General features: G+C 48.2%; 1 protein-coding gene across 4 annotated transcripts in view; it reads right to left on the reverse strand.

Moving 5' to 3' along the window:
- DAB2IP (DAB2 interacting protein) overlaps positions 1-25,014 on the reverse strand; it is a 256,241-nt gene that overhangs the window by 219,726 nt on the left and 11,501 nt on the right. The window lies entirely within an intron of this gene.

Genomic DNA, 25,014 nt, shown 5'->3' on the forward strand with positions numbered 1-25,014 from the left:
TCTGATCATTGCAGGGTGATGTACACAGGTTATGTGCAAATGGGCCACTGGAGATACAAGCCATATGCAACAGTGAGAACACCCAGGAAGGCTTGTAAAATAGAGTCCATTCACCCAGTTCATGCTGTGCATTATCAGAGGCAACAAGGACAGACGTACATGTGTGTGTGAACCAGCAGCACAGATTCCAGGTTTGGAGAGTCTCCAGGAAAGGAGGTTTACACCACTTGCAGGACAGCCACAAAAATGCCTTTTTTGTGAACCTTTGCAGATGGGACCATTATATTTAATGTTTTATGGTATGTTGTAAACCGCCACGAGCCAGCGATGCTGGGAGTGACACTACAGAAATAAATAAAACAGTCTCCTAAGCACCATTTCACGAACCTACCTACATACACTCTGAGCCCCACCATCCCTTGAGATGTGATTTGTGGGTCCACAAGAAAGAGAGTTCATTTTCAGCTGTGGCCCCTGAAACTCCTTGCCCCTAAGGATTTACCTAGTACCCACTGGGCTTTCATTGGCCTGCCAGGTCTAATTAGTCTTATGTCAGCTTTTTTCAACCATTGAGAAGCCCTGAAACATTCTTCAGGCTTTGAGAAACCCCAGAAGTGATGTCAGCAGGCTACACCTCCCTGCCACGCCCCTGGAAGTGACATCATCCAGAGACTCCCACACCATGGTCCGTTTCCTCCCCTCCCCAATGTCAGAAGCAGCCCAGCAGCCTACTCTGCTTGGCTGGGAACAGGGCTGGGGCAGGCTATGTCGTCCCATGCCACTAATGCAGTTAAGTTAAAATGAGAGTACTTACTTCTCTGGACTCTAGTTACTACCACGTGCAACAAACCTTGGCCAGCAAGGAATTTTATGATGAGGGTCCCTCCCCTTTCCACCCCCTCCAGGCCCATCATTGGCCAATTTGGGTGGGATGGGTTGATGTTACCATATGGTCATATCACCTGATAATTTTTAAATTAAAAAATATATATGTATATAAAGTTAACTAACACCAACGCAATTGGCAAAACCCTTCTGGGGCCCTCAAGAAACTCCAGGGTTTCACAAAACCCCTATTGAGAAAGCATGGTTTGTGTTCTTTGACCTATGAAATGAATTCCGATACTGATTTTTAACTTGTGTTTTGGTCTTCCAGTCAACCTTTCCTTGTTTGATCTTCACTGGGGTTTTTTTTACCCTTTTTGCTTCAAAATGGGTTCCTAAACCTTGTTAAATCTGGAGACACTCTTGGAATTTGGAGAATCGGTAATGGACACCATAATAAAATGGCTGCCGTGGGGGCTGGGCACAATACGATTCGTTCCCACACTCCCATGATGGAGGCAGAAGGGGAAGCTTCCTGCAGACGCAGAGGGGACTCCTCCTGGGCTCTTTCAAAGCACCTCTTGTTCCAGTAAAGTAGAGAGAAAACAGGATTAGTGCTTTGGTTTGGGGACAAAGCAAAGAAGGTTCTGGTGGACAGATCAGCAGACACCACATTGGGGATCAGTTTTAAACTTTTGCCATTTAGCCACCTTTAGAAAGGCAGGACAGCAAATATCTTAGCAAATTCAAAACAAATGAAAATGGAAGGCGGTGGAATCTAAGAATGTCTCTAGTGCTCAGAAGGGTGAAGGACAGAGCGGTGGCCCAGACATTAAACAAAGGCAAGCCAGGAAATCTTTGGCTGAACTCTCACCGTAACGAGGGGGAGGGGGGGGGGAAGAGAGCTACTCACCCGATTCCTGTGTTCTCAGTTGGCATTAAGAAGACTTTTTACCAGAAATTTTAAGAGTGTTTCCATTCCATGTTATTTAATCTCCATGTTCTATCATTTTAAATAAGTCGCTGCCTCTCTTGAGCCTCCAGGGCTTAGTAGTAAATAAATGTTAAAAAACAGGGGAAAGACGCCTCTGTTTTTACACCCAAAAATCTGCAAGAGGCTCTTAAAAATTTAATGCAGAAAAACACTGCGGCGGCGGATCCCTCTTGCATTAGAATCGCCAGCCAGCATTTACTGGAAGAAGCGGGAGGGAAGGCTGAATGCTCTATACAAAGTGATGCTCGGATTTAATGATCAATTAGCAGGTGAGGCCGTTGCCAATCTCCTTGTAAAACGCTCCTTAACAACCTCCCTTTTGTGTAACAAATTGCCTGTTTTCAGGCCTCAAACTTCAAGACCCTCGGTGCCCTTCCTCTCTCAGTCCAATAATTCAAAAATTACCCTTGCTGGACCGGCCACATTCTGTTTGCTTCCTGGCACCAGAAATTATTTATGCACAAAGCAATTCACCGTAGCCTGCCCGGGCTGGAGCGCCAGACACACCGCTAGGATTTCCTTGCAGGACACGTCCCTGCGTAGGGCAATGTAAACTTTAGAACGGACCTGGTGGCAGAGCAGGCCTGGCTTCCTGCCGCACAATGCATTTCTCAGACATCCTCCACACGTTCAAACCTTGGCCTCAAGGCGTCTTTCTCTTACTCCGGGAAGGCTGTCTGCTCTTGAACGGTGAAATGAATAAATGCTAAATCCACTTTAAGAGCTGTCAAAGTGGTATGAGGAGGGAACAAAAGAGAGGTTTGCGATGCCATAATTACCAGCCAAGCTGGGTAGCCAGCTTCTGCTGCTGCCGCCAGGGCCAATTTCACCTCAGCAGTGATCCAGGCAGGAAGCTGTGTGTTGGTGCTCGGTGGGGCAGGTGCGTGTCTGAATCACCTTCCCCCTCAAACAATGTACTTCTATAAACAGCACGGGCTCTTTAGGAGACATGCATGCAGTAAGCATTTCCTAACCTTTGGGACCAATGTGGCAGGCACTGTCTAATGCAGTGGTTCTCAACTTGGGGGTCGGGACCCCTTTGGGAATCGAATGACCCTTTCACAGGGGTCGCGGCAGGGCAAGCAGTTTGGCCGGGGGGGGGGCGCCATCCACACAACAGCCTTGCGAGGTAGATCGAGATAAAGCGTTCATCTGTCTGGGGCAGCGGAAAAGAGTGAGATCGGCATGGTGGGACAAGAGGCAGAACTGAACTGAGAAACTCCAGGAAAAAACCAATTTATATACAATCATGAGCAATGGGTGTTCATGGATTTTATGGTTGGGGGACACCACAACATGAGGAACTGTATTAAAGGGTCTCGGCATTAGGAAGGTTGAGAACCATTGGTCTAATGAATATACTGTCCCAACTTCCATCCAGGCGAGGCCTTTGTTTTAACTATTAAGGAGCACTGTTTGAGAAGCGCAGTTTAAATATCAAATTGCTCTGTCTCATATTGTTTTTCTGTACCTTACATATTGGTCACAGTGGCCACACTCCACAGAAGAGCCGTACAGTGCAGAGGTGGGCCACATTCCACTCAGATTGCTCAGCACTTCAGAGATAATGTGAACAAGTCAGCCACTTGAGAGAATGCCAGACAGGCACATTAAGTGTGTTTATTTTTAAAGGATGGCTGCAGGTCACAAGATGAGAGCCCTCTTTGGGGACAACCGACTTGTCCTCAATTTATACCTAGCCTGTTGTGGGGAGAAGAAGGGAAGGCTATTGTAAGCCACTGTGAGTCTCCTTCTGGTAGAGAAAAGCAGGATATAAAGACCAACTCTTCTTCTTCTACAACTGGAGGCCCTCAGCAGCCTCCTTTGAGGTCAGCTAGGTGGAGGACGTTACCCAACAAGCTTCCATGCCAGAGTGGGGATTCACATTCGAGTCCTGCCGATCCTAGTCTGGCACTGTAAGCATTATGCCACATGGACACTCATGCCCTCATCCTGCAAAAGGGAGTTTGCAAGAAACTGATACATAACATAAAATCATGAGGAAAGTCCAGATGCTTCCATCTACCCCAACATACTATTGCCAATACACGTCAGCCAAAATGCCCCCAGGAGGCCAACAAGCAGGGCATGAAGGCAGCTTCCCCTCACTGCTCATGCCCCCTCTCAACAATTGGTATCCAGAGGTTTACTGCCTCTGAACATGCAGGTTCTATTTAGCCCGTCTTGGCTAGCATCCATTGACAGACCTCTCCTCCTCTGTGAATTTATCTAATCCTCTTTCAAAACAGGCCTTATTGTATTCATCGGGCCTACATGGAACACAGTGGATGGTTCACATCCAGATGTGCAGCTCCAACTGAAGCCACCAAGTGTGAAGAGAGAGCTCAGAGTAGGTTCTTTGGCCATAGGGCCAGTTTGGCATCACAACCGAGATGACAGAGATGCATTCTAGCAAAGTAAAAGTTGACTCAGGAGTCCCTTCTACCAATAAGTCTTATCTACTTTCAAAAAAGTATATTAAGTACCCCATAAATATTTTGATGTCCTGGTGTCTTGCTGACCACTTGGGCACTAGCCACTCAGCCCTGCACACTGTTTGTTTCCACTGCCAGCTTTTACAGATGCTAACCTCTGAACTGAATGATGTCCATCTTCTCTCTTTACTTCGAAAAGTGTGAGCAGAGCCAGACCGGGACTGACAGGGTTTATGTTATAAACAGTGGAGAAGGGCTCGCAGCCAGCCAGGGAGCACCTCTGCGATCCAGGAGACGCTACGCTCCCAACTCCAGCCCCCTTTCTGCTTTCCAACATCCTCTCCCTTGGCGAGCCCAGACTGGAATTCCTTTTGAAATGCAAAAAGCTCGTAATGAAACTTGGAAACAACATATGGTACAAATACTGAGTGAGAGCATTGCTTCCCCGCTTCCCCCATCTCGAATGTTTTCAAAGACTGCACAATGGCATCCCCCCCACACTGTGTTTTGATCCGGCAATGCAAATCAGGAGGGGGGGGAGTCATCTGTGAGCAATTTGGTTTCTGGCAGAGGCCTGGCTGGTGCAGAATGAAAGGAAACTTTTGACGGTGGGAGCAAATGGTGGGTCGGCCCAGGCGGAGGCCACAGACAGAAACATGGGGCCTGCTGCTTCCTTTCCAGCCAGACTCCAAAAGGAGACAAATGCCTGCCTCTCTCTCTCTCTCTCTCTCTCTCTCTCTCTCTCTCTCACATAAGGTTGATCTGCTCAAATGATGCGCCTACTGCAAGGACCCCCATCATAACATTCATATAGCATTGTGCATACTCAAACACATATCTTTGGATTCTGCTGGTTCCGGGGACAGCAAAAGTCACAAACAAGGAAATACTACAATGCATAAAGCCTGATCTATCATTGGTGGGCAAAGTCACGAAACTCCGGCTCACTTACTTTGGCCATATCTTGCAATCCAACTCAACGGAGAAAGCGATTATGCTAGGATTGGTCAGTGGGAAAAGGAAACCAGGCCGACAAAGGGCACAGTGGCTAGACACTATCAGAATGGACACCAACCAGGACGTTGCACAGCTGATGGAGGGGGTGCAGGATCAGGGATCGAGGCAACAGCTGGGCCATGGAATCACCAAGTCAGACAAAATTGAATGGCTGACAACAACAATAACGAAACATCTGGGCAGATAGCCTTGCAACAGAGGCTGCAAACTGTTAACCCAAATTACAGATGGGGGAACTGAGGCTGTGTACGTAAGCAAGGCATGCCAAAGCTTCTTGACAAAGTTGAGATCTGAATGGGACACTTCCCAGCTTCCATCACCTAGACACAATTCTGAGAGCCACGATTCTGGGAGCCACAATTCAGCCACCAGCTGGTGCATTTCGGCCACAGATAGTCAACACCAAGTACAAATGGGCCCATTCAGAGATTAAGAATTCTGTGAAATATCCATATACTTTATAAATATCCTTATACTTTCCCTGCCTTTTAAATAGGGTTGGTCTGAAGTAACATAGCAAAATTTGAGTCCAGGGGCATATTTCAGACCAGCAAAGTTTAATTCTGGGTAGAATGAAGTGCTGATGAAGTCTGCATGCTTACAAAAGCTAACCCCAGAATTCAACTTCATTGGTCTGAAAGGTGCCACTGGACTCGGACTTTGTTCCTTGCTTTTAACATTAGTGGCTTTGGAGTAGCAGCTGGCAGAGACAGACAATGCCTAACTGGGAGGTGGTACATAGACATTGCAGCTACAGGTAGTGCTCATCTGTGGAATATGTATGTGTATGTGAGTGTGTGTGTGTGTGTGTTGGGGGGGGGGGAGGCTGAATTAGGCCTTCCTAATAAATCTTAAACCAAAGGAACCTACACACGCCCACCCAAATCTGCTGCCCTGTTCTGTCTCAGTTCACACTCCAAGCTTGAATGCACTGATTTCCATTGCCATTTCTGAAGCTAGCCAGAGCCAACACCTGCTCAATGGTTTTGAGTGGCCTTTCCAAAACTCACCTGCCATCAGGATCACAACAACTTCATAATTGTGTCCCAAACTCTCAGCTCTTTCTATGAAGCAAATGGCGGCCTGTGTGTTCGTGCGTGCGTGCGTGTGCAAGAATAACAATGTGGAAGCCCAGTCTACATAGCAAGAGACAGCTGGCATTGCATATCCACCCATTCAGGACAATCCAGGGGGTGGGGTGGGGTGTACAGAATGTTTTATGCAGATGGCCTTAATTTAGATCATGTACTCTGCTTCTGCTGACTGGAGGGAGGGGGCAGGAGCTACAAAGAGCACTAAAAGACCACCTCTTTCTTCCTCCCTCCCCCCCCCCTCCAGCCTGAAAGACAACTTTAGAAAAGGTTTATCCTTGGTGACAATTCTTTAAAGTTCTGCTACCCCCTGGAGGAATAATCGTGTATTACGACCTTGAAATGTAATTCCTCCTCAAACAGGTTTTATAGAAGAACACTGAGAAAGAAGTTCCTTCAAGACTTATTTTGGGGGGGATTTGGGGAAAGAGGCAGGATACTGCAATACTGTTATGTTATGGAAGGCAAAACAGTGGCCATATTTCTGTGCTTGTCAGCTGCTGAAGATACTTGTTCAGTAGCTTTTGATGGTAAGAAATTCCTGTCAATGGTATCTTATGGCTATTGGTTACTCTTTATGTGTGTCTGGTGATGAGCTAGAAGGAATAGCCTGGAGCTGGAAAAGCAGCTAGTAAAGGAGACCAAAACACGATTGGCAAGATGCAAACTTGAGAGCCACCTTGGTGTAGTGGCTAAGTGCAGCAGCTTCTAATCTGGAGAACCAGTTTCATTCCTCACTTCTCCACATGCAGTCAGCTGGGTGACCTTGGACTAGTCACAGTTCCCTTAGAGCTCTCTCAGCCCTGCCCACCTCACAGGGTGTATGTTGTGGGGAGAGAAAGGGTGAGCAATTGTAAACTGCTTTCAGATTCCTACGAGTAATAAAAAAGCAAGGCATGAAAAAAAACAAAAGCTCTTCTTCTGCGATCCATTCTTAGTGGCAAGGGCAGGGGCTCCTAGTGCCTGCAGGGCATTTGAGTGGGAGGGAATGATGCTGCTCTAAATATCCTGTCCAGGGCACCAGTCTCTCCTTGCTGAATGTGCATCACACAAATGGTGATCTTCCATGGGGCATGACTCCTCTGGCAGGGGTCCTCCTTACCACTCAGAAGATGGGAAGCCACCTGGCCCTTGCCAGCTGGGGTACCTGGGATTTCCCCAAGAGTTACTCCTGGATCAGCACGGCCATGAAGGAAGCCACCTGGGGATGCTGTCAACCCCCCTTCCTTGTTCAAGGCTGAGTGGGCACGTCTTAGGAAGGCTTCATGGGACTTCTTCACCCTACGGTTGGAGTTTGAAGTCAACAGCCCGTTTCCTCATTTTTATCAAGAAGCAGGCCTTCCCCAGCCCTGATTTAGATGGCCAGGCTAACTTGATCTCATTGGATCTCAGAAGCGGATGGGAGACCACCAGGGAAGTCCAGGGTTGCTATGTGGAGGCAGGCAAGGACAAGCCACCTCTGTCACCAGAAGTCAGCAGTTTCCACCACTATGCTTTGCCCAGTATCATCCCTTCCAGCACAAGGGAGCTGTCGCCTCCAGGTAGCCCTCCAGCCCTTCATTCGAGGGATCCTGGCGTTCAACTGCAAAATTAACAGCCTGGGGCTGAGCCAAAGCATCCATTCCTGTTCAGAATTCAGGCATGGAAAGGGTTCAATATTAAGCTGTGTGTTTGGCTGGTAGCACCTTGGGAATGGCCAAGTTTGCTTAGCAAGAGCATCCGAGGCTGCCTGAAGCCAATTCACATCGTTGGTCTATCCCAGGGGTAGTCAAACTGTGGCCCTCCAGATGTCCATGGACTACAATTCCCACGAGCCCCTGCCAGTGAGTGGCAGCCGAGAATGCTGGCAGGAGCTCATGGGAATTGTAGTCCATGGACATCTGGAGGGCCGCAGTTTGACTACCCCTGGTCTATCCTGAGAAGAACTGACTTCTTTTGACAGGCAGTGGCTCTCCAAAGTTCTGAGATAAGGATGGTGTTTCCCAATCAGGGGCTATTGAGTCTTTTTTTTTTTTTTTTTTTTTTGCAATACATATTAGCCACTCTCTCCATCAGATGTTTGAAGAGCCTTCCAACAGCAGTGGAAACAATTGCTAAATTTTTAAAAATAAATCAACTACCATAGAAGCAGCAGGATAAGACAGACAGACAGAGGGAAAGTCAAGCCTCTGCTCCACCATAAAACTTTTGCCTGCTCAGTTCCAGCCAGTGGCTGTGCAATTCCCTGACTGTAGAAACCTGGGAAGTGCTGTAAGAGTTTAACATTCACTCCATCCTGGTTGGCCCTCAAATCCTTGGCGAGGCGGCATGAAGTGTGGCCACTGTGGGCCCAGCTCCCAGTCTCACCCAACATGCTTATCACAGAGACGTACATCAGCCCCCCCCCCCCCCGCAGCTACCTGAGGACCAAACCAGGTGAAACCAGTGAATCTTATACCCTTTCATAGGCAGTGTTGTGAGCTCTGGTACTTCCCCTGAAGGCTGTTTGACATCCAGACCTGCTTTCCCAAGACTCAGCCAAGACAAGCAAAGAGGGCTTGGGGAGATGGGGAGAGCAGCAATAGTCTCACCAACTTGGCCAGAGCTGTAGAGGATGGGTGTGTGTGTGTGCTGGGAGGGGGGGGGGGCTTCTGGCTCCCATCCAAGGCTCTGCAACACCAGCCTCCTCTGCTAAGTCTCTCTCTCCCCCCCCCCTCTTTGTTTGGGAGAAGTTTTCTGTTTTACTCTGAGGTTTCCAAGGCAACCACATTTCTCCCTCACCACTCAGTTTGTGTGTCTCTGTGTTTTGAAATTTGGGCTCGCCTGCCTCACCTCCTCAGTCCACCCTGCATGCTCCCAGAGACAAGCTGCTCCTTCTCCCCTCCCCTCCAGAAAGGATAATGGAACTGTTACTTTCCCTGACAGTTCAATGAAGTTATTAAATGAAAATAACAGAGCGGCACCAAGGCAAGAGAGCTTTCCAAAGACTCCAAGCAAGAACGGCAAGCGACAGGCCCCCAGGTGTCCAAGTGGCTAGGAATATACACAAATCCCCCCAGAGCAAGGCCTTTCCCCTGCATGTCCTTAAACGTCAAGGTTTTCTTTCTTCGCTTAGAGTTTTGTTCCACCTTTCTGCCTTATGCACTACATTTAAATCCTGCCATTCCTCTGCAGAAATTAGCCTACAGCTCCTCGCTCCTCAATTTCTTCTAACTCCCTCACGACAACCCTGTGTAGTAGGACAAGTTGGGAGATCATGGCAGAGCAAAGACCTCAACCCGGGTCTCTCCAGACCTCACTCCCTCTTAGCGTTACACAGCATTGGCTCAGTATCCTCAAAGGGTTGGACAAGTATCGTTACAAGTGTACTGAAGCACAAAAAGGCTGACTCTTACAATTATACTGGACAAAATCCAAAGGCAGACCCAGTGCAAAGAGGCATGTTGGGAAACAGCACCTCAACTGAGCATCCAACAGGTGCAGAAGGGGAAGTTGTTGGCCCTCAAACAAAGGCCAGCCAGGCAATATAATACAGATGTCCTATCCAATGTATTTGTCAGGTGTCTCTTGGACCACATGACCACAGGCAGGAGCAGGCTGGGGTGTAGGTCCCCAACTAACCACTGCCCTGAAGGGCCACCTGTAATGGGCACCACTGTCCAGGTTTGAGCCAAAGGGTACTTCTGGTGCTGGCCTATAGTATAGCTCAGCTTGGCTAGCACCTGAGCTATCTCCAGTCATCTTCTGATGACTCCCCCACCCCCACCCTGGGCCAATTCAGCTCAGGACAGTAGCATCAAAAGTCCCTTATCAATCCCAATCTGAACTGGACCCCTGCAGTGCTTTAAAAATGAGTTCTTCTCCCAAGCTGTCAAGCAGGTGCAGCAAAAGCAGTGCAAGTCTAGGGAACACAGTGTGGTGTTTGGGCATTATAAAGAGTTCCAGCAATCTAAGCGGAAGGTGAATGAGGCACATATGACAGCAGCAGATCCATTGGTATGAAGAAGGACCCTGGCCAGGTTGGATCCTTGCTATTGTAACCCACCCAAGTCTGAAGAACGACATTCTGTATTGCCAGCAAGCTGTGTGTGTGTGTGTGATGCAACAAACAATCCATAAAATATAGAACTCAAGAACCCTCTGGCTGGATCAGAATAAAAATATCACATTCTGCACATCCACTGGAAGCCTTTGGGCAGAACACACAGAGAGTGGTCATCCATTGGCCCAGATTTGGGTGGACTGTCTCTGAACATGCAAGGTCCATTTAGATACAGGCCAATATCTGATTGATCCGATCCCCCCACCCCTTGATCTTGGTTCCAGGAACAACGGACATCAATAAAGTTATTGAGAATAAAGACTCCAAAATTAAGGACGGTCCTTGTTCATTTCTTCCTCTGGGCAAAAAACCTGGGGTGGGGGGTATCTTAGCTCAGTATGGAAGCACCTGCTTGCATGTGGAGGGACTCTTTCAAAAGAAGCTTTCCTCCAATGCCTTATAGGAGCAGGCAGAAATTCAACTGGTGAGGCTGTTACCAGGACAGAGGTAAGTTTAGCAGCACCTGTGAATTTTGCACGTGCCCAACTGGAACTGAAGGGAAGCCAAGACACATGTCAACTTTAAAATAAATGTTATCAAAGCCTTTCTCAGCAGCCGCAGTAACAGAGGGGGCTGTGGTGGGAAAGGAGTGTAGAAAACCCACCTTCTGATCCAACACAGAAAGAAACACTCCTGCCAGGTGGTTTTGAAAGTTGCAGATACTGCAGACAGGCAGAGAGAGAGAGGAGCATAACTCTTTTATATACAGGCATAACTACTCCCCTAATCAATCCCTGTGTTTGAACTGCTCTCATGAATTTGCAAGTGTTTAACAAACAGCACAAACTTCAGGCGATTAATTAAGGGCATTAAAATGCAGAAGAGGGGCTCCTCTGTGCTCTATAAAGGGCGGCAAGTCGGCAGTCAGTAAAATCCTCCTAAAGGGGACCCTAAAGGGGACGCGGCAATTTTTCAAGTCAGCAGTCGCCGGATTAGCGGGGCGCGGGAGTAGACCTTCCTTTGCCATCCTCCCGGCCGGGTCATCCACATTGCTCGGCATGCCGAGACATCGCTCGCAAAAGGGACGCCGCTCGGGTCAGGACAGTCAGGCCTCCAACGGCCCTCGGGGCGGCGTCTGATGGAAAACCCGACGATTGCAAACCGAAAGAGCCCGAGCCACGAAAGCCCGGAGGCCGGGCCCTGCGAGAGAAGCCGTCCAGGCCACCCGGCGCTTCGCCCCCGGGATGCCACCACGTGTGCAAATAGAGGCGCGTCGCTTGGCGCTCCCAGCGCCCCCTCCCCAATCAAAGATGCCTCGTGGGGACTCCCGCCTCTAGTCTCCAAAAAGCCCGCTCCGAAGACCCCCAGCTGCCCCCTGCAGCGGCGAACACGCTCCCGGATCACGCCTGCAGGGCCAACCCCGCGCGAACAGGCTGCGCCGAGGACTCAAGGGCAGAGCCGAAGGGAGCCCCGGGCGAGTCGCTGGAAGCGCCAGAAGATGGGGAGCGAGCAAGAGGGCTCAACTGGCAGGGGAGGTCTGGGACCGTTTAAAGGGTCAGCCCTTTGGCTTTCCTGGCAGGGCACGACAAGCCCGCAGCCAGATCGACCTGCTCCCTGTCTGCGGGCCAGGCAGAGTCCCTTCGGGGGGGGGGGAGGGGAGGAGGCCTCTAGAAGGCGCTTTGATCGGTTCTCAGGACAGGGCTGGCATTGGTAGGCCCTTGGTCCAGCTTCTTCTTGCCAACAGTGAGGACTTTGCAAAAGAGGTCATGGGGTATTTGTTGCCTGTCAGCTAAAGATGAGCAAATGCAGAAACATCACATCAGAATCATAAGGTGTCCTAGTCTCGCTGTATGCTGGATGGTCAGATCCCAGGTGACGTCCTAGGTGCAGTTCTGGTGGCCTCCCTTCAAGAAGGATGTGGACAAAACGGAGAGGTTTCAGAGAGTGACAAGAAGGGTGATCCAAGCCCTGTGAGGAAAGGCTGAGGCACTCGGGACTGTTCAGCCTGGAGAAGAGGAGGCTGAGAAGAGCAGGATTGCTGTCTTTTAAGTACTAAGGTAGTCACTTATGGTAATGTAGCCAACCAGCATAAGAACCTATATAGCCAAGGATATAGCCAATAACCCTTGGAAGCCTACAAGCAGGATACAAAGGCAACATCCCTCCCCTTCTTACTTGTTCTCAGTAACCAGTAATGAGAAATATACTGCCTCTGAACATGGAGGTTCCATTTAGCTTTCAATTGTTCCTATAACAGAGTCACCATGTGTCTTTGTCTGGATTTTGCAGATCCCTGATCTGCCAGTGCTGATGTCATTGAGGGGGCCGCGGGAGCCTTGTGGGAAGGCAAACCACAGACTTCCCTGTAAGAGCTGGATTTTGCAAAGGAATTGAAAAGCTGATGCCCCTTGAACTCACAAGAGTGCCTTAGCCTTATTCCTAAGCATGACCAAAGAAATGACCTCTCTCTATATCTCACACACATACACACACACAGAGTCCCCAGCCTTGTTATTGCTTCTTGCCCATCTAATGCCATCATGTGTACTTCTATTACATCATCATTCTGGATGGCATTTAAAATTGTAATGGCACACAGGTCTCTACCCCAAGGAGCTTACAGTGGAAATTTCAACAATGAGGGAAGGATCAGTGTGTGTGTGTGTGTGTGTGTGAGAGAGAGAGAGAGAGAGAAGACAAGGAGAGGAAAGGCAAGCAAAAATAGTGATGTGCAGAAAATTCGGTGGGGAACATAGCTAAGGGGGCTAAGAGTAGGGATGCAAGAATGTTCTTTATCCCCTCCCTGCATTGTTGCACAGGGCTGCCTCTGCCCCCTACTCTGCTCCTCCTCCTCCTGTTTAATCACAATTGGAGCAGGTATGCTTTAGAACACTCTTCTGTTCCTTCAGTTCGTTTGCATCGCTCTCCACCGCCTCCCTCCCCCACATTACTGGTGTGTAAAATCTTGTGGAAATGCTCCCAAATTCATCCCACATGGGAATTCTCCCCGGGCTGTGCCATTTCCATCAGAGTAGTCCGCGTCGCTGATCAGATCTGCTTGCGTAATCCTTTTGCGAACGCTTGTCATCTATTTTCTGTGGATGCATCTGGGTTTTTATTTGGAGGGGGAGGAGTAAGGATTAGCTAGACGTTATCATTATGGATGTACCGGAGAAGTAGTGGGTGTGGTAAGTTCTGAATGCTCAGAAAACACACTTTGAAATGCGTATTGTTGTGTGGCATTTGCAGCGGATCGTCTGGAGGAGTAAAACTCTTGGCAAGGTGGTAACAAGGAACAGAGAGAGTGATGCTCACCCGGCTTTTCTGGACTTGACCACTGGTAAGCTGGCTTCAAGATGCCTTCTGTGTGGTGCTGTCCTGACACACGCACACACTCTGGAGCATGAATTGATATGCCCCGCAAAAAGAAGCTTGCTACCGCTATTGGGGCCAATCACTGGGTTTTGTGCCGTGTTCTATTCGTGCACACATGTGCATCTCTAATGCATAGGGGAGAAAAGATCTTAATGAACGGAAGGAACAGAAATGAGGAGCGGAAATGTGTGACAAGCCATGCGAGCGCCGCAATCTGTATGTAATTTGGAAAGGGGAGAAAAAGAGCACTGAAGAATTCCTAGCACTGAAGAAACTGGCCAAAGTAACTCCAGCAAAGCAGGGCTGGTCCCAGGTTTTGAGGGGCTCCGGGCAGAGAGTTCCTAGTGCCCCCTTCCCTCTGCTATTCCCACCGGTCCCCTGACATCCCTTTCCCTTCCCCTACCCACATGCCTTCTTCCCCTGCCTGCTTGTGAGTCTCCCACTGTCCAGGCTCACTGCTGCCTGTAGCCCTTTCCCCAGTAGCACTGGGCATCACACGTAGCTGGGAGCCTGGTGGTGCAACTGCAGTGGGTCCTGCTGGAAACCCTGTCTCCTGGCCCCCTCAGGGGATGCTGACGTCGGCCCTGCTGAGAAGAAAGGTGGAAGAGAAAACAGAAGCATCCTCCTACAGAGAAAGAGGGAGGCAGGAGGGGAAAAGGTGGCATCAGGCAGGTGTTTCTGCCCTAAGGGGGATTCAGGGAGTCGGAGGTGTCCCTTTAGACCACAGAGGTGCTAGAGGCACAGGAGTGAAGGTCACAGGCCAGAGATGAGAGCACTGGACGATGGGATGGAGGGCAACTCTGGCATTCATAGCACTGCTGAGCACAGCAGCAGCTAGCCAAGGATTTTCCCAGCAGGCTGTTTGCAAGGCAATTGTCGGTGGATTGTATCCCCCTCCCCCCACCCCCTGCAAGACATAACTAATGCTGGCTTTTGGGCTGCCATTGGCCGAATACCAATAAACTTGTTTTACACAGTGAATAAGCAACTCTGGCAGGCGATAAATCGGAGAAGTAATGTTATGCTCGGTTTTTTTACTGTCTGCCGAGTCACACTTTACTGCGCCGGCATTTGTACAAAACAAGCCCAGCTTTCATCGCTAATAAAACATGGCATTAATTACCCGGCAGAAGAACACGGGGATGTCTTGAAACAGTGCCCAGGCGAGCCCCCCTGCTGCTTGCCTCCCTCGTCTTAAAGGGGGTGTGGCACGGATCTGCAACCGCTTATTCCAGAAGCAAATTCTGCGCATTTGATGCTGCAGATAAGTGGCTGGACCAGGACAAGCAGGTGTGCAAATATTATCCATAAAAATAATTTTTTAAAAAACAGTGGTTGAATCATACACCTGTGCCTGTTGTGCACGCAACAGGCCACTCAGATTCAGGCATGCATGACTGCATGCTGATGCCCGTGCTTTAGAACAGATAAGCATTTAAGCCATCTTGTTCTGTCATGTGGTGTTGTCTGTACTTGTGAATGGGGGACATTGAGCCCCATTGTGGATAATAATGTGGAGGAAAACCCAGCCGCGAAACATATACAGGTCCTGTAACACAGTAACTAATTCACTAGTGGTGGCAAGGGCTCCCTGAATGACCCATGGGCAGCCTCTAATCCATACCACCATAGGATGTGGGGCCACCAGAGACATCTGAATGTGGCAATCTCAGCTTGTGGCTAGCAAGCCCGCCATATGCACCCTGCACAGGGTTTTCCTGGCCTGTCTTCAGATCAGCTGGAAGCCAAATATTATGGGGTCACCAAGAACAGAATAATGTATGAATTGGTAGATTTAGTTGGAAGTCCCCTAGTCCCATTAAGGCAGTTGGGCTGTAAGAAATGAGCATATTTTATAGTGGCAGCCACCATATCTGATGGTGGTTATTAGTTTGGTCATGAGCAATGGTTACTTTCAAAATATGAGTCCGAGGATGAACAGGTCAAAGAGTGTATGATTAATTGGATGCAGAATTTAAAATGAAATATCCCATTAGAAGAATGGGAATTATTGTGAGGTGAAGCTGTAAAAATGTATGAAATGTGAGTTATTAAGGGAAAATTGGTATAAAATGTTTTACAGATGGTATATAACACTTAAGCGAATCCCTATAGGAAGGTGACAACAAGTCCAAAGACCATCATAGGCTTTAGGCCATTCCTGTTATCTGTTAGGATTGCAAACTCTTAGGGTTGGGAAGATCTGGGAGATTTGAGCTTGGAGCCAAGGAAGGTGAAAACTTAGTTGGATGTAATGTGATAGAGTCTATTCCCCTCTGTGTACTCTATGACAGGGGTAGTCAAACTGCGGCCCTCCAGATGTCCTCCATTCGCTGGCAGGGGCTCCCGGGAATTGTAGTCCATGGACATCTGGAGGGCCGCAGTTTGACTACCCCTGCTCTGTGGGAACTGATAAGGAGAACAGCTATGATCTCCCAGCTTGGAGATTGGTTGCCCTAGCTCTGGCCTGGAAATATTGCCATATGTGATACGAGGCTAGGAAACTCCTGTCTGATGTGTTTATACAAAATTCTGTTTTGCAGCCTACCAACCGAGTTCTCATCCTAACTTGACTAGCCAGGGCTAGGAAGGTAAGTGGGGATGGCCCGGGACAGTATATGGACAGGAGGCCATGATGGAATACCACGGTCATGACGCGGAGGCAGGGAATGGCCAACCACCTCTGAACATTTATGGGGTTGCCAGAAATCAGCTTGTGATTTGAAGGCACTCAGGGATTGACATACCATACAGTTAAAATTAAATGTAACAGCATTCACTGGGAAAGAGAGTCTCAGCTGTGCTGATGGATCCAGGAATGGCATAGCTCCTGGCCTCCTGAGGATGTGCCCTTCAGTGGCCATCAGAAGCCAGACTACATGAACCACTGACCTAATCCAGCAGGTCTCTCCTTATATTCTCTTCTTATATTCTTTCAAGTGGAGCCCAATCTGGGCCTGGTGGAGTGCGAGCCCAGCTGCTTCCTGCTCTCCCTTGAATGACCTAATCACAAAAAAGGTGCCCAATGGAATTCTGAGGCTAGTGAAATATCAGTGGGCCCTCTGCAGAAACATCCAGAAGCATAGATATAATCATAGCCTTTGATTCTTTTTCTCCTGCCCCTCCCTTTTTTTCCCTTTAAAAAAAGGGAAGATGAATTAAACATTAAAGATAAGTGGAATATCTTGTATTTATTCTGTGCGAGAACATTTTGCTCCAAAATCCCAAACAGTTTATGATAGATGGATGAAATTAGCTGGTTCGGCGGCTGCCTCTTTCCCCCTTTAGGAGATGGGCTCGGGCTGCCTTTGGCAACACTGCATGATGGGAATAAAGCCATCAGCTCGGCCCAAGCGTGGGCTTGACGCTTGCTCTAAATAGACTCTGCCTAGTGATGCTGTACCCCAGTGCTCTGCTAGAGAGCTGGCCTCTTTCTTTCCTTATTAAACACGCCATCCGTGCAGCCTGTGGCTTCGGGTTCTGCTTAATGTCTGCATTTGTCTCTTATCTCTCTGAACAATGTTCACAGTGGACTGTGGGAGCTGAACGAATGGAGCTGCACATAGACGAAAGCTCTACCCCCCCCTGGTGCTTGTATGGAGCTCAGGGAGCAGTGGCTTCTTAAAAGACTGTTGGCCACAAGAACCAGAAAGGGCATCACCGGGATAGGATCTAAACATTTATTCCTTTTGAGTTCCAGGACGATGCAGGGGTGTCAAACTATATCTGGGGAGACCAAGGCTTGAACCCCTACCCAGAAATGAAGCACGTTGGGTGAGTTTGATCCAGCCACGCTCTCTCAGTTTGACCTACCTCCCATGATTGTTCAGAGGGTAAAATGAAGGAATCATGAGGTCCTTAGTGGAAGGTCAAGATAAAAATCTGATAGGCGGTGCCATCTGTGCAGAATCCTGCTTTAAGAAGAGACTATAAGGAGAGACCTGCAGGATTAGGCCAGTGATTCATGTAGTCCAGCATCCTGCTTCATACAATGGCCAACCAGTTCCTCTGAAGAGCCAACAACAGAGCATAGAGGCCGGGGCCTTCCCCTGATGTTGACTCCTGGCTCTGGGATTCAGACTAGAGGTTTACTGTCTTTGAACATGGAGGTTCATGGAGATTCACTCTATGAATCTGTCTAATCTCCTTTTGATGCTCCCTCCACTGGTGATCATCACTACACCCTCTGGCAGTGGAATCCACATTTTAATCACTCACTGGGTAAGGTGCTATTTCCTTTTGTCCCTCCTGAATCTACGGCCTGTCAGTTTCATTAGATGCCTTCGAGAGCTAACTTTTGGGGAGAGGGAAAGGGAGTTCTCTTCACTTACTCTTTCCACCCAATGCATAATTTTATAAACCTCTATCAGTTCCACCCTTCATTGTCTCTTTTCTAAACTGAAAAGTCCCAGATTCTTCTGCCCTTCTTCTTAGTGAAGGTGCTCAGCCTTCCTCATAATCTCGATTGCCCTGTTCTGTACTTTATCCAGCTCCATCATGTCCTTTTGAGATACGGTCACTAGAAGCAGACACACTTTTCCAAATGAGGCTGCACCACCAGTCTATTGTAATATCCGATGCTTTATTTTCATTCCCTTTCCAAGTAATCCCTAACATAAAGTTTGCCCTTTCCATTGCTGCAGCACGCTGGGTTGACACTTTAATTAAGCTATCAGCTACAGCCCCAAGATCTTTCTCTCTCTCAGCCTCAGCGAGTTCAGACCCCATTAGCCTATATGTGGGGTTGGAATTCTTTGTTCCGATGTGTATCGCTTTACAGTTACTCACCAACGCTGAACTTCATTTGCAGCGCTGTCTACAAACCTGGCCATTATACTGCTCACCCCTAATTCCAGATCACTTATGAAAAAATTATGTAATACCAGGACCCCACTGCTTGCTTCCCTCCCTTGTGAGAACTGTGCATTTATTCCTATCATTTGTTTCCTTTAACCAGTTTTTAATCCATAAAATAATCCATCCTCTTATCCCATGACTGCTAAATTTACACAGGAGTCTTTAATTAGGTACTTGAAGGTCAAAATATATAAGGTTTATGGGGCCCTGGTAATCTGCATGCCTGTTCACTTTCTCTAAGAACTCCAAAAGGTTGATGAGGCAGGACTTCCCTTTGCAGAAACCTTCAGCAGGCTTTGTTCCTTTGTGCCTGATAATTCTATCTTTAATCACAGTTCCTACAAATTTGCCTAGGACAGTCGTTAGGCTAATCAACCTGTAATTTCCTGATTCCCCCTGGACCCCCTTTAAAAATAAATTAACATGTGCTACTTTCCAGTGTTCTGGTACAGTGGATGAATTTAGTGATAGGTTACATATGGGTTAGAAGATCGACAATCTCACTTTTGAGTTTGCTAAGAACTCTTGAATGTATGTCATCAGGGACTGGACACTCTTCCATTTTTAATTTCTCCAAGGTCTAGAACTTCATCTCTCATAACTTCAATTTGACTCACTTCTTCAGACTCCCTGAAAACAGAGCTGTGAACATCTCCCACACTCTCCACAGCGAAAGCTAAAGCAAAAAAAATTGATCTGCTCTGCTATCTCCCTATCTTCCTTTAGCAATCCCTTTATTCCTTGGTTACCCAAAGGCCCAGCTACTTCTCTCACTGATTTCATGCACTAGATACATTTAACAAAATGTTATTATTTGTCTTGATGTTTTTAGAAACCTGCTCCTCAAATGCTCTTTCAACATGCCTAATTATTGTCTTCCATTTTGTTTGTAGTTCCTTTTGTTCTATTCATTGGGATAGACCTTCCAATCTTTAAAAATAAACTTTTTTTTAACTTCCTTGATTTATGTGTTACCCACTTTTCAGGGTTGTTGTGAGAGTAATCTGAGCAGAGAATCAAATATAGTACCTTGATCTCCTAAGAGGATGAGCAAAAGGAAGATCCATACATGTGGAATCTCGCTTGATTGAAACAAAGATAATATTGAAAACTGTTTTTTTTAAAGGTGGTTTTCTATTTGTACAAGGAAAAAGCACGAATCTTTAAAAACAGGGAAAGAGAAGGGATAAGGAAGTCAAAACCTTCCTTGTTTGCTGGGCCCCAAATATCCCTGAAGTAGCTTTGTTCTCAGTAGCACAAATCCATGGGTGCTGTCAGTTACTCCATAAAATGATGGGACTTTTTTTTTGGGGGGGGGGTTGCCATTTATGGCCATGGTATAGTGGCTCCATTTAAATGGTAAACACATTACTGACTGTCAGGTGGTGTTCTTTCATTCCATAACACACTTTGAGGATGCCCAGCTGGAAAGTGAGCTGTGGACTTGCTAGATAAATAACTGAAGATTTGGGAGCTCTCCCCCCCCCCCTGTTTCAGTCCTAAATCCTCTATTTGCCATTGACTAAGCCGTCTGCGAGAAACCTCAGTGTCTTGCAAGCTTAGGATGTTCCAGTCTGTCTGATGGTACTTTCTTTGCAACTGTTATCCAGCAACATCCTTAAATATTTAATGGCAATTAGGTATGTACATATTTTAGGATGATGGGGGCAGGAGATGAAATATAAATTAAAAGTAAACAGACGCAAGCAAATATGCCCAGCTAATTAATAATCATTAACTTCTTCATGCTGGAAAACAGAAACAAGCAGCAATAGGATACAAAGGGAAATGACTCTTGAGATTCAAAGATGGCGGAAGGCTTGCCATGCAGGCTGAGACTGAAGGTTCATCTAGTCCAGGAGTGGCCAAACTGTGGTTCTCTAGATTTCCATGAACTACAGTTACCACAAGCTGCTTCCAGCATGCCACAGTTTGGCCAACTCTTGTTCTAGTCCAGATAGCTTCATGAACAGCAATTCATGTATGTGTCTCCAGGATGTCCCTGGTGATTATTTGATTTTTTTTTAATCCCCAGTGGAGACCCAAAGTGGTTTACATCCTTTTTCCTCTCCTACATTTTGTCCTCACAAACCCACTGTGAGGTGGCTTAGTGGTTCTCAACCTTCCTGCCGCCGTGGGTTAGAAGATCGCCGCAGTGTGGAGGGGAGTGGCAGAGCTGGCTGGTGCACCACTGGTGCCCCTCCCCTCCACGCCACGGGGCTGGCTGCCTCCATCATTGCCAGTGCGCCAGAGTGTGCAACCCTATGTTCCCCTTTAGGTCTCCACTGCTGCTGCTGCTACAGAAGCAGATAAAACACCAGTTCTCAACCTTCCCCTTTGGGTCACCGAGGCTGCCGCTGCCACCACCACAGTGGTGGTGGTGTAGGTGGTGGTGGTGGCAGCCTCAGTGACCCTCCTGAAAGGGTCGATCAACCCCCTGGGGTCACAACCCCCAGTTTGAGAACCACTGGTTTTGGTGGAGAGCACGTGACTAGCCCAAGGTCACATGGTAGAGTGGAGATTTAAACCAGGGTCTTCGAACCACTGCACTGGATCTCAGTCAGAAGTATGGGACCTCTGAACAGTCTGTAGCTACCATGATTAAGTTTCAGGCATAGACTGTCCCCCTCCATGGAACGTGCCCAGTGGTCATCACGGCATCCTGTGAGAATGAATTCTGTGAGTTCATTTTCCCCCTTCAAAGTGATATCTTCAGATTTGGAGCTCTTAACTTGTTTTTGATACACAAGTGAAGGAATCAACGAGATCCAAGCACATGTAAGTTTGTTTCGGTATCATTTGCAGCAATAATTTATTCGCTGTGCCTGCCAATAATAAACCTTTTCTCTACGGCCTCTCAAATCGCAGCGTGGAGTTGTGGGAAGCACAGCAGCCACTGTGGACTTGCATTAATTTTATTTTTCCCTCCTGCATGTCAATAAAACATGAGTCTGCTGACACCTCAAAGGCAAACACAACTCTAGCATGAGCTTTTGTGAGTCAGAGCTCACTTTGTCAGAAGCAAGACGGGTCCGTCCATGAGGCAGAAGGGTTTTCTACTCAGGCAGTAGCCGAGATGCACTGCCATCCATTGTCATGCTCAGAGCCTGTTGGTAGATGAGGATCATGGGGTGGTGAAAGTGGCTAGATGGGATGACAAGCACCATCCCACCCCTCACCTGAAAAATAGTCACAGAGAGAAACTTGACAAAGTCTTTGCAAGGAGCATGCATGCGCCTTCCACGATGGCTCTTTTGCAGTTAGGATTTTCTTCTCAGATCAGTCTCCAACATCAGGTCTAAGTAGGTCTGAGTGCACTGAAGAGTTCAGTCTCTACCCCGGCTGGCTGGCGTGAGAAAGATCCCGCATTTCTTGTGGATCAAATAACAGGCTGCAAAGTTCAGAGGGAAGGAAAAGGTAAAGCCAAATGGGGCTAGAGCCAGCTGCTGGAGGCAGATCAAGAGGAACAGTGATAGCTCTATCACGTCAGCTGTCAAGGCCTTGGAGAACAAATGTCCGTGTGGAATCTGAGTACATCTGCTGCTGATTCAAAGGTCGACCGACTGTCATGGTCTGTAGCAGTAAAATAAAATAGGGATCCAGTCGCACCTCAAAGACAAGCTTTCGCGAGTCACTTTGTCAGATCAGGCAGGAGGGGTGAGCTGCAAAGAGACACCAGAGCAAAACAAGATCCAATCCTGCCTATCCATCTGCAGCTGAGAGTATCTTTCTAACATCGTCCTGCCCACCTTTCCCTTGTATATATAAATTGATTTGACGAGTTGACACTCCAATGCATCTGAGGAAGGGGGCTCTGACTCACGGAAGCTCCTGCTTGCTATATTTTGTTAGCCTTGAAGATGCCCCTGGACTCCTGCTTTAGTTTGTTTCAATCTGCTTTTAAAATGCATTATCCAAAGTGTGCAGAATTGCAGGGCTGTTTGTTGTATAAATGGTTTGTTTCCTTTCCTTCATTCAAAACTAGCAAAGCTCAAATAAAACGAAGCAAACGAATGCAAATACCAACAATGTAACACGACAGAAAAGTCATCTTCAACTGAACAGGGAAGCTCTTTTGTAGCTTGAAACCTTCCAGCATATTGCAAGTGGGCTTCTCTGGTGTCTTGGGTAGCCACTGGGAGGAAACAGGCCGCTAGACAAGTGGGTCCTTTGGTCTTATCCAGCAGGGATCTACTGATGTTCTGATAGGCTTCTGATAGGGTTACCAGATCCAGGTTGGGATACTCAGAGATTTGGGAACGGAGCCTGGGGAGGTCAGGGACCTCATTGGCAGGTAATGTTGTAGACACCACCCTCCGAAGCAGAACTGTGTGTGTGGGTGGGTGGGGGAAACCATGAGGTCCCATGGAATTGCAACCCATCTCCAGATTACAGAGATTACAGGAATCAGTTCTCAGGTTTTAATGGCACATGGCTGGCAGCATCCCTGCTGCACTTTCTGTACACTTCACCAACCAGCCAGAATGCCATGTTGGGGTTTCGGAAAGCCTGTTTGGTTTCCAAAGGAAGACTTTTCAGTGGGGGAGAGAAGGGGAAATGAATGGCTCTTTCGCTGTTGGGGAGAGGAAAAATCCAGAATCCCTTCATTTGGAAAATATGGAATCTGCCTACTCCAGGATCCTAGCTCAAAGGTTCCCTCCAGAGCAGATGGCATTCACACTCTCACTCACCCCCCCCCAAGAAGTGACTTTTGCTGGACCAGTTGGGGTTCAGTCCCACGCCCAGGCCCTTCCCGGGCTCCATGGCAGTCTGCGGGAATAACAGTGAAGAGGAACGGTGCTGGCAGGCACTGAAAACTCCTGAGCCAGCCAACAGGCCACCCTGCTGCTGCTGCCCTCTTCCCCCAGCCAGACCAAGGCCCAGGGGCCAGAGGCTGGGCTGGGCTCACACGCCACCTGCTCCAAAGAGTCAGCCCTCAAATGCCTCTCGCTTTCATCCCTGTGCTCTCGACTTACAGCCCAGGCTGGAAAAGCAGCAAGCAGGAGCGAGCGCTGACATTTCATTCGGCCCCTCTGGATTCTAAAAGAGCCAACGAGCTAAATGACTAAATGCAAGCCTACATTCACCCATCCTCAGCTTCTCCCCTTCTGCAGAAGAGGGGGAATGGCCTGCCTTGCTGGGTTTCCCTAAGAACCAATGAGATCATGTATGGATTCTGAATGCAAACAACGCCCTCCCAAACTCTGCATAAGTGTTATGAATCTGTCCTCTCCCCACCCCCCCCAATGCCTGTGCACACGTGACATGTTTGCCCAGAGTTCTCCACACTCCCACTCCCCCCACTCCTCCGGCTTCGTTGCCAGCAGTCCCAGAGCTTTCCCTGCTTTAAACTGGTTGCCCCGAGTAAAGTAGCCTGAAAGGGCAAGAATTGGGAGGTGAGCACAGAAGGAACTGAAAGCGGGCGGGGGAGGGGGGTAGCGATGGTGAGATCTGCACTCTGCCACACATTCGGTTGCCGCCCACACCCTCCACATGCCCCCGGCTCGGCTCGGAGAAGTCGCAGTTCCTTCAGCAACAAGCAAGAGCTTTTGTATGTATATATTTAAAAATCCCTCACGACAGTATTGTAGGCACCCTTAGCAACCCTCGTTCACAGCTGCGTGCTTCTTTTCACACAAGCGCTGCCCGCAGCTGAGCTTTCATTCATGGCTTTAATGTTGCGCTTCCATCCAACAAACCCAAAAGGGACGGGGGGGGGGAGGAGGGAGAACCACTCCCATCTGCTCAAACCACGTCCTGCCTTTTGGGTTTGCAAAAAGACAGGATGGACAGCGGGAAATGGGAGAGGGGGGGAAGCTACAGGGTCAAGGGCAGGCCTGAACTGAGGCAGGTGGCTGTAGGGACCAGAGGGCTGGGAGGGGGTGGACCTAGGGAAGGAGAGTGGTTTTGATGAGGAAGATGGCAAAGAGGGGAAGGAATGCAGAAAACCCCTTAAAAAGTGGGCGTGCTTCAGGCCTTATGCAGTCTGGGTCCTGCATATCTGAGGGACTGCATTTCCCAATATACCCCAGAAGAACACTATGGTCTTCAAGTACCAATGTGTTGGTGATCCCTGGCCCAAAAGAAGTATATCTGCCCTCGACCCTTCTCAGCCTTGGCTACAACCTGGTGAAATCAGTTGCCAACTGAGATCCAGGTCCTGATGGAATTACATAAATTCCTCAGGGCCTATAAAATAACTCTCTTCTGTCAGGCTTATGGCTGAGGCCAGAACAAGTGAATAAAATCCTATGGGCCTCCTTCCTTCCCTCTCCAAAACATCCCACCGCTGAATACATGGAGAAGATGTAGGGAAACAGACCATGGGATATTTATCATTTTATTGTTTTTATGGTATTTTAATATGTTGTAAACCACCCTGAGCCTGTTCAGAGAGAG

Source organism: Paroedura picta, chromosome 12 (assembly GCF_049243985.1).
Source record: "Paroedura picta isolate Pp20150507F chromosome 12, Ppicta_v3.0, whole genome shotgun sequence".
NCBI classification, from domain to species: domain Eukaryota; kingdom Metazoa; phylum Chordata; class Lepidosauria; order Squamata; family Gekkonidae; genus Paroedura; species Paroedura picta.